At 41.4% G+C, this 8,180-nt stretch overlaps 1 long non-coding RNA gene across 1 annotated transcript; it reads right to left on the bottom strand.

The window, feature by feature from the left end:
- Window positions 1-2,260: 2,260 nt before the first annotated feature.
- LOC120312053 lies at window positions 2,261-7,768 on the bottom strand. The gene is made up of 3 exons (XR_005557779.1): window positions 7,633-7,768; window positions 4,456-4,537; window positions 2,261-2,367 (listed from the first exon to the last, which is right to left on the bottom strand). It is a non-coding gene; the product is annotated as an uncharacterized LOC120312053 (long non-coding RNA).
- Between the last annotated feature and the right edge of the window lie 412 nt (window positions 7,769-8,180).

Here is an 8,180-nt window from a genome sequence, read left to right as displayed (position 1 = left end):
ATGTGTGCGCGCACACACACACACACACGTACACAAACACATCACTATAATATTATAATGATTGTGAGATGTATCAGAAGGGCGCAGGGAAAAGTCTTTTGGTGAAATAAAAAACATGGGGTTTCTCCAGCGCAACCTTTCCATATATATGTTTAAAAAGATGCATTTTTATTCAAAAACTGATTGTCACCAACCACTCCCACCCACTTTATTTAATAAATTTGTTTTTAAACCAGGATTTCTTCAGGTGGCAAAAAGGAAATTCCATGGAAGACCTTCTGTTTATGAGCCTCCTTGGATTGCAAGAAATGGCATTCCTCTCCTTCCCAAAACTCTTCCAGTCCTTTTATTTTGTAAAAATGAAAACAAAATAAAAATAAAGTCAGATGAGGAGGGCAACGTTCACCAAATCCTGGGCTATAGAAGAAATGTGCGTACCTCGTTAATGCTGCAATTAAACTTTGCATTTGGCATTCCCAGGGGGAATGTATTCCTTCTTGGATGAGGTGCACATTTTGCTGTGGGGGAGATTAGTCAGCAGCCACTGTTAATTATGCAGGAGAACAAAATGCTACTGGTGGAAAATATGTATGTTTCCAGGAACACATGTTGGTTTTAATGCAATCTGACAAGCAGCAGCGGAAAAAAAGAGGAAGAAGCCAAAAGTGGGAATTGTATCAAGACAACCTTAACCAGCGCGTGTAGAAGAAGATTTTGCATTTTGCAACAAGTGATGCTCATTAAGTTATTCCTTGGACTTAAGGTTGTTTAATAGCTAAGAGATTTGAGGCATCAGTTATTGCATTTCCAGCTCATCCTTCCTTACAATTGGTATAATTTACATCCTAGATCTAAAAGGGGGTGGGGGAGGGCTAAAAATGATTTCAGAATGGTGAATATGCCGGGGGTTTTATTTTTAAAACAAACACTGCTTTCCAGGTCTTTCTTGGCTTTATTCAACACTGCTACCTGAGTGATTTCAGGAAATTGATGGACAATCCTATATTAGTTTGTCTAGCACAGGGGTAGGCAACCCAAAACACTTAAAGAGCCACTTGGACCCGTTTCCCACCAAAAACAAAACACTGGGAGCCGCAAAACCCTTTTGATATCTAAAATGAAGATAACACTGCATATATCCTTTTTTTACCTTTATTATAGGTGTGTGTGTTTGTGTGTGGGGGGGTATTTGTGTGTGTGTATATGTGTGTGTGTGTGTATATATGTATATGTATGTATGTATGTATGTGTATACACACACACACACACACACACAGAGGTTAAAAAAAGGATATATGCAGTGTTATCTTCATTTTAGATGTCAAAAGGGTCTCTCTCTCTTTCTCTCTCCCTCCCTCTCTATCTGCCCTTGGTCTACCACTCCTCTCCCCCCACTCTCTTTCTTTCTCTCTCTCTCTCCTCTCTCTCCCTCCCTCTCTTTCTCTCTCTCTCTCTTTCTCCCCCCCCCCTCCTATCTGCTGCTCACCTGGCCAGCTTCAAGCTGTTGTCCAACAAGATCAGGGGTAGGCAACCTCGTCTCTTTTATGACTCATGGACTTCAACTCCCAGAATTCCTGAGTCAGCCTAGCTGGGCTAGCTAGCTCTCTCCTGCCCTTCCTGCTTCCTGCAGAGATGCAGCAAAGGGAGGGCTCCGCCCAGTAAGCTTTTCAGCTCCTCGGAGAACATGTGAGTACACTCTCTTTTACACACACACACACACACACACACACACACACACACACACACACAACACACACACACACACAGAGATTGAAGCAGGGAAGCGCAATTGCCTCTCTCTGTCTCTCTCTCTCTCTCTCTCTCTCTCTCTCTCTGCAAAGGCAGAGGAGGCTGGGAGCCACAGGGGAGGGCTCAAAGAGCCGCATGCGGCTCCGGAGCCGCAGGTTGCCGACCTGTGGTCTAGCACATCCTTAAAGGGAGAGAAAGAAAAATGTTTAGGTGAGACAGAGGTGTGATCTAACCTACATTTAGCTCTTTGTTTGTTAGAATAGATTTAGTTCATGTTTCCAGATGCTGATGTTTTCCAGATTATTGTTAGGCGTGAAGAATTGGGACCACGCATTAAATTCTGGTTAAGATGATTTATTGCTCATCTTATATGCAAGAATCTAGTTAACAAACAGCATTAAATTGGCACTAGATAAGAATCAATTCAAGAAAGATTGGACTTAGACCGTTTGTGGGAATGTAACAACTCTAGGCTGATTACTCTCTTGACTCCACCCCCAGGGTCTGTCTGCTCTTCTCCTACACCATTTGTGATAGCAGCTTTCAGAATTCCCCATCCAGCATGGGGGCTTATGGATTCTGATGGTGCTCTCCCAACACATTACCATGTAGTGGAGGCTGTTTAAAAAAATGAAGACTATTTAGCATGGAATATCAGTTGATGAAAGTTATTTCTTTTCCAATCACTCAAATGGATTTATTCTGAGAGATAGAGAAAAAAATTCCATGATTACTATTTTAAAAATAATGTTCCTGCATTTGTGAAAGCAACTACAAGAGCTTCTCCACCCCTAGTCTAATTACATAATGTTTGAGATATCTTTGGTAGGAGCTTCTGTTTCTTAAAAAGTACTAATTTACCTATCATGTCTACCTATGCAGCCAAACTCTAACTCCTGGAATTTACAACAGTTTTGTCTTTTGTTTTGGTCCAGCAATAAGGCTTGGAACCAACACCAAGCCAACCACTGGTCAGTCTAAGTAGGTTTAACCCCCAAATATGTTACTTAATTTTTTTTTTGGGGGGGGGGAATCAAGTAAGATGTAGCTGTGATCACTCATGACTGGAGGGAAGGGTGAACACTTTTGTCACCTTTCTCTTGGCTGACGATAGTTCCTACCTGGAAGACTTTCATGGAGAAAGTCCCTGCATATTGTTTTTTCCTCTTGGAATTTAATTGACATATGGGAAGTCCAGAGGATAGAGACTACTCAACAGAGGATTGAACATAAAAGTGAAAGTAATCTCCCAACCTGCCTAGCCCCTTATAATTGAGATAAGAACTGTGTGCTCCTATGAGAACTTTAGTACAATACTAAAACATTTACTTGTCCATCAGTTGGACTGTAGATGGTCCAAAAAAAGTCATCACTGATACAACTGTGTGCCCTTAAAACAGTGATAAAACAGTGATATCCCCAAAGTGATAAATGTCAACCCACAAGTGTCAATGGAACTATCCAAGGTCTTCTATTAGTAGTATTGTTATTGTTCATAGTACTACTAGTTGAACTAGTATTTATTACATTATTTTCATATAATAAATGTTTGGGGTTGATGAATCATCTGAAACTTTATGTTCTGCTGAAGATTTTAGAGACCCCTGCCCAAAAAACAAAAAAGGAAACATATTCAGCTATGTACCAAAAACTTTGAAATCTTTTTTTTTACTTTTTCTTCTACAGCTATATAGCAATTAGCAAGAACACTTATATTTATATATCGCTCCATAATGCTGTACATCATTCTCTGAGCGGTTTACAGAGTCGGCATATCACTCCCAACAATCTGGATCCTCATTTTACCAACTTCGGAAGGATTGGAGAGTGAGTCAGCCTTGAGCCAGTCAGGATCAAACTCCTGGCTGATGGCAGAGCTAACCTGCAATATTGCATTCTGGCCAGTACACCACAGTAGAATCTGTGATGAGAAAAACTCCAAAATGTGCTCCAAAATGTGCTCTCTAATCATGTTTTAATCCTTAAAATGGCCATTCCTTATACAGGCAGTCCTTGACTCATGACAGCAATTGGGATGGGATGTCTCATCATTAAGGGATGAGGTTATAAAGCACAACATCATCTGGCTACATCACTTAGTGACTGAAAGGCCACCAATGCCAGTTGTCATTGTAACTCTAGGACCAACTTGGGTCGTTGAGGACCTCATGTGACCACTACATGGGAAGAGAAAGGAGTCCCAGGCAAGCAGACCAGTAGGCGAGGGCTGTGGGCCAGGGGGCAGGTGCTGTGGATTGGCACTAGGGAGCATGGGGCTTCAGGCCCAGCACCCAACTGGAGTACCACCTCAAACAGCACACCACAACAAGTCCCACACAGGCCAGCTGCAAACCCCAGCACAAGCATTAAGCCCCATGCCTCAGCAAGCCCCATATTGCCTCAAGCCTATGTTCCCTAGCGCCCACTTATAGCACCACGTCCCCATCCATAGTTCTCACTCGCTGGCTTGCCTGGCACTCCTCCTTCTTCTCAGGTGAAAAAGATGATAAAGAAGGTCACCTAGAAGGGTCAGTGGGGGGGGTGATGGTAAGAGGGGTGGTCATAAATGTGGGCCAGCCCAAATTTTTGTCATGTGGCTATGGGGGCACTGTGACAGGTGAAACTCTAAGGAGCAGTTGTAAATCCAATTTTTTTTTATCCTGTTTTTTAACATCAGACCAAACATTCCTCCCCATAAAATCTCACCATGAATGAGAGGTGGAAAAATCTTGCCCCTGCTTGATCAGACCAGTTTCGATTTTATTGTTTTACTTGACAGATTGATCTCCTGCATGTGAAAGCAAAAAAAGTTAGAACAGGGACAAAGAATAATAAAGAACGAGACAGAACAAACGAGGAAGGGTAATGCCATGTATGGCTCACTATAAAACATTATTAATTTATGGAGGTAAAAGATTCCGTGCTAAAATGCAGTGGTCCCTCTCAAGTTTACAAGTTTGTTATGGATTGATTTATTCATGAAATGCTTTGTTTCTATGACAACTTGCTTTGCCTGTGGTCTAAATACATATGGGCATGGCAGGAATTCTTGAGTACAAAACAAATTACACACCACCATCACTACCTGAATAGTTTTGTGCCTTTAGGGATTCTGCAGAAACAGTCTGAAGGATTGAAATCACCATATGTGTGCCATGCTTAGGAAGATTGCCTGATAAAGAATCTCTCTCTCTCTCTCTCTCTCTGTATATGTTTGTGTATATGAAACCTTACAGTGTAAAAAGAAAAGATGGAAATGAGAGAAGAGAAGGAGACTTATGCAAAGATAAAAGATCTGCCAGCTGTAGTTGCAGACATCCTAACGTACTGGAGAAAAAGCCACAGATCAAAGGACAGTCTTTTCTGCCATAAATAATAGCCCTTACAGGAGGTCATTAATATTCATAATGGTAGTATAACTAAAAAGAAATGGGAGAAACAGAGTTTAGTGAGAAGCTGGTGAGGTGGGGGGAGGAGGAGGAGAAGGAGAGAAGGCAGAATAAAAGCAGGAGCTTTAAGTGGTGAAAGGATACCGAGACTCACAGGGAAGGGTTGGTGAGAGGCAAAGAAAACCCGCAACAAAAGATTAGAGAGCAAAAGTCAATAAAAGTACCCAATGAGAACAAACCAAGTTCTGTAAGAACGGAGGATGGCAGGCAATGCATGAGAAGGAGGCTATAAAGCAGGGAAGGACAAATGTATGGAAAAGAAAAGTAAAGCCTGAAGGAAAGGAAGAAGGGGTAGAAATTGTTTTAGGGACATATCAGAGAGCTGTTTTCAAATTCAACTCACATCTGTTTTGCCCCCCAATTGTTTATGGCAGGAGTGCAAACTGATGCTTTTCAGAGGTTTTACAGTACAATTCTTATATTTTCTGGCCAGTGCTGACAGGCATAAATGAGAGTTAAAAATTAAAAAAAAAAACCTGAACATAATAAATTTGGGTTGCTCCATTCTTCCATTCCTTTATTTCAGAATACACACACACACACACACACACACACACACTTACATATATATATATATATATATATACACACACACACACACACAAACTCACACATATATATATACATATATACACATACATACATATACATATATATATATACATACATACATATACATACACACATACATACATACATATACATATACACATACACAAATGTATAACTATAGATCAGGGGTGTCAAACTCAATTTCAGTGAGGGCCGCATCAGCATTGCAGTTGCCCTCAGGGGGCCAGGTAAGTGTGGCCAAGGTGGGTGCAGCCTACTGGGTGGGCGTGGATGGAGTGGGTGTGGCCTACTGGGTGAGCGTGGCCAGCGCTACATCGTTCGCGTCAAGGGTGCCTGTGGGGGCCTGGGCAGGAGTGGGACAGATCTGAGGGTCTCTGGCAGAAGGGGGTGGGACCGGGGCAAGTGCCAAGGCATGGTCCACTGGAGGAGCCTCACTGCTCCTCTCAGGTCATGCGGAGGGGAGGGCTTATGGAGTTAAGACTGAATGGCCACCACAAAATTGTACATTGGCTCCTGGCCAGCCTGGCAGTGGGGGCCGTTCCCTCACTGTTTCCAGGATGGCTTCGCGGGCCACATGAAACCACTTTGCGGGCCGCATCCAGCCCCCAGGCCTTGTGTTTGATATGTCTGCTATAGATGATATAGATACTGGTTTAATTTATACATAGGCACAAAGGGAATGTCACACTCTCCTACACTATACAGGTAGTTCTTGACTTATGACCATTCATTTAGTCAAAGTCACAATGCTGCTGGAAAACAATTATTTATGATTGGTCCTCGTACTTATGACCATTGCTGTGTCCCCATGTGATCAAAATTCCGCTACTTGGCAATTGGCATTTATTGTGACAGTTGCAGCAGGGTCACACGATCACCATTTGCAACCTTGCCAGCCAACAAACAAAAATCAGTAGGGAAAACCAGATTCATTTAACAAATTGCTTACTTAGCAATGGAAGTTGCTAGTCCTGGTTGTGGTTGCAAGTTGAGGATTACCTATACTCGGCAGAGTAGGAATAGGCAACCTGTTACCCTATAAAAATGATAGTTTCCACAATCTTTGACTCTTGGCTAGCTTAACTGGACCTCTAAAGAGCTATCTAGATTACATGGGATATTTAATCTTCTTTATTTGCATCACCATGTAGGGTCTAGGCCAGGGGTAGGCAACTTTGGCTCTTTTATGACTTGTGGACTTCAACTCCCAGAATTCCTGAGCCAGCCATGCTGAGGGAAAAGGGAGAGGTTTCCAAGCTGAGCCAAGCTGGCTCAGGAATTCTGGGAGTTGAAGTCCACAAGTCATAAAAGAACCAAGGTTGCCTACCCCTGGTCTAGTTCTAATCTAGCTTTTTGGAGCTGTCCAGAGTACTACAAAACTGTTATCTGATGACTTGATACATTTCCAACTAGCGTTGTCATTTGTGCTGGCCAATATCTCTACTTTCAAATTACCAGTGCGTAATGTTTCATTTATGAACTAAGTAAACATTATGTAAATATCACGGTATGCCATTCTGTCAATTGTTAAGAAATATTTAATTCTAGAAGCAGAATTCAATTTTCATCAGGGCCGTAGTACATCTTTCCTTTCTCAACTAACATCCCGACAAACAAATGACTCAGTATATGTAACCATAAAACTTGCAAAAATAGGAGATTTTTTTCTTTCAATAATTCACATTGGGAATCCTTACTAAAAAGTGGAGAATTATATTTTATTTCATCACATCCTTAAGTCCTTCTGGAAACTGGGTTCCCCTACCCACAGGGACTTTAAAAAAGAAACTCTGATAAGACACATTCAGTATTATATGCATATACATCTAGATTTTCTTTGTCTTCAAGGGTCTTGGCTTACCTTAGAGACTTCAACTGGCCGAGACTGTTCAGCAGTCACTAGATCTTCATCAGTTAAAATCAGAGTTTAAATTCTCCGCTGGGCCCATGAACTCAAGTTTTTGTTCCAGCCGATCAGAATGTGAATCTAACTTATAGTATAATAACTCCAAGATGATGCAAAAATGGTGGCTCACACAACTGTGCAAACAAAGTTTTCTTCAGTGTGGCTTGAGATAGAAAATATCTAATGAAATAAATATTCTCCAAACAGGTATTTTCTGTTTGCAGTTCTTTCATTCAGATGTTGAACTAGATGAATTTCTTCCTTTTCAGTGCTGGAATTTCACAAATCTACATTCTTTTATTTTTAACAGCGTCAGCCTAAACAATGATGGTGTCACCCTAAACAATGAAGGTGCTATGCTAATCATTCTCTGTTAGAGATCTGATCTTCCCTCATCAAACCACAACACTCAATCTAGAGATTAAAACAAATTTTCTCCAGAATTCTGATTCAGTGAAACCTGAGTATTTCATTTCCAGTGGATTATGGAAGGCTAGCCACAA

The sequence above is a fragment of the Crotalus tigris genome, unplaced genomic scaffold, assembly GCF_016545835.1.
Source record: "Crotalus tigris isolate CLP2741 ecotype Arizona unplaced genomic scaffold, ASM1654583v1 scf7180000018419.1029430, whole genome shotgun sequence".
In the NCBI taxonomy this organism is placed as follows: Eukaryota; Metazoa; Chordata; class Lepidosauria; order Squamata; family Viperidae; genus Crotalus; species Crotalus tigris.
Note: the sequence above shows the minus strand (reverse complement) of the source record. Positions and strands in the feature narration are given on the sequence as shown.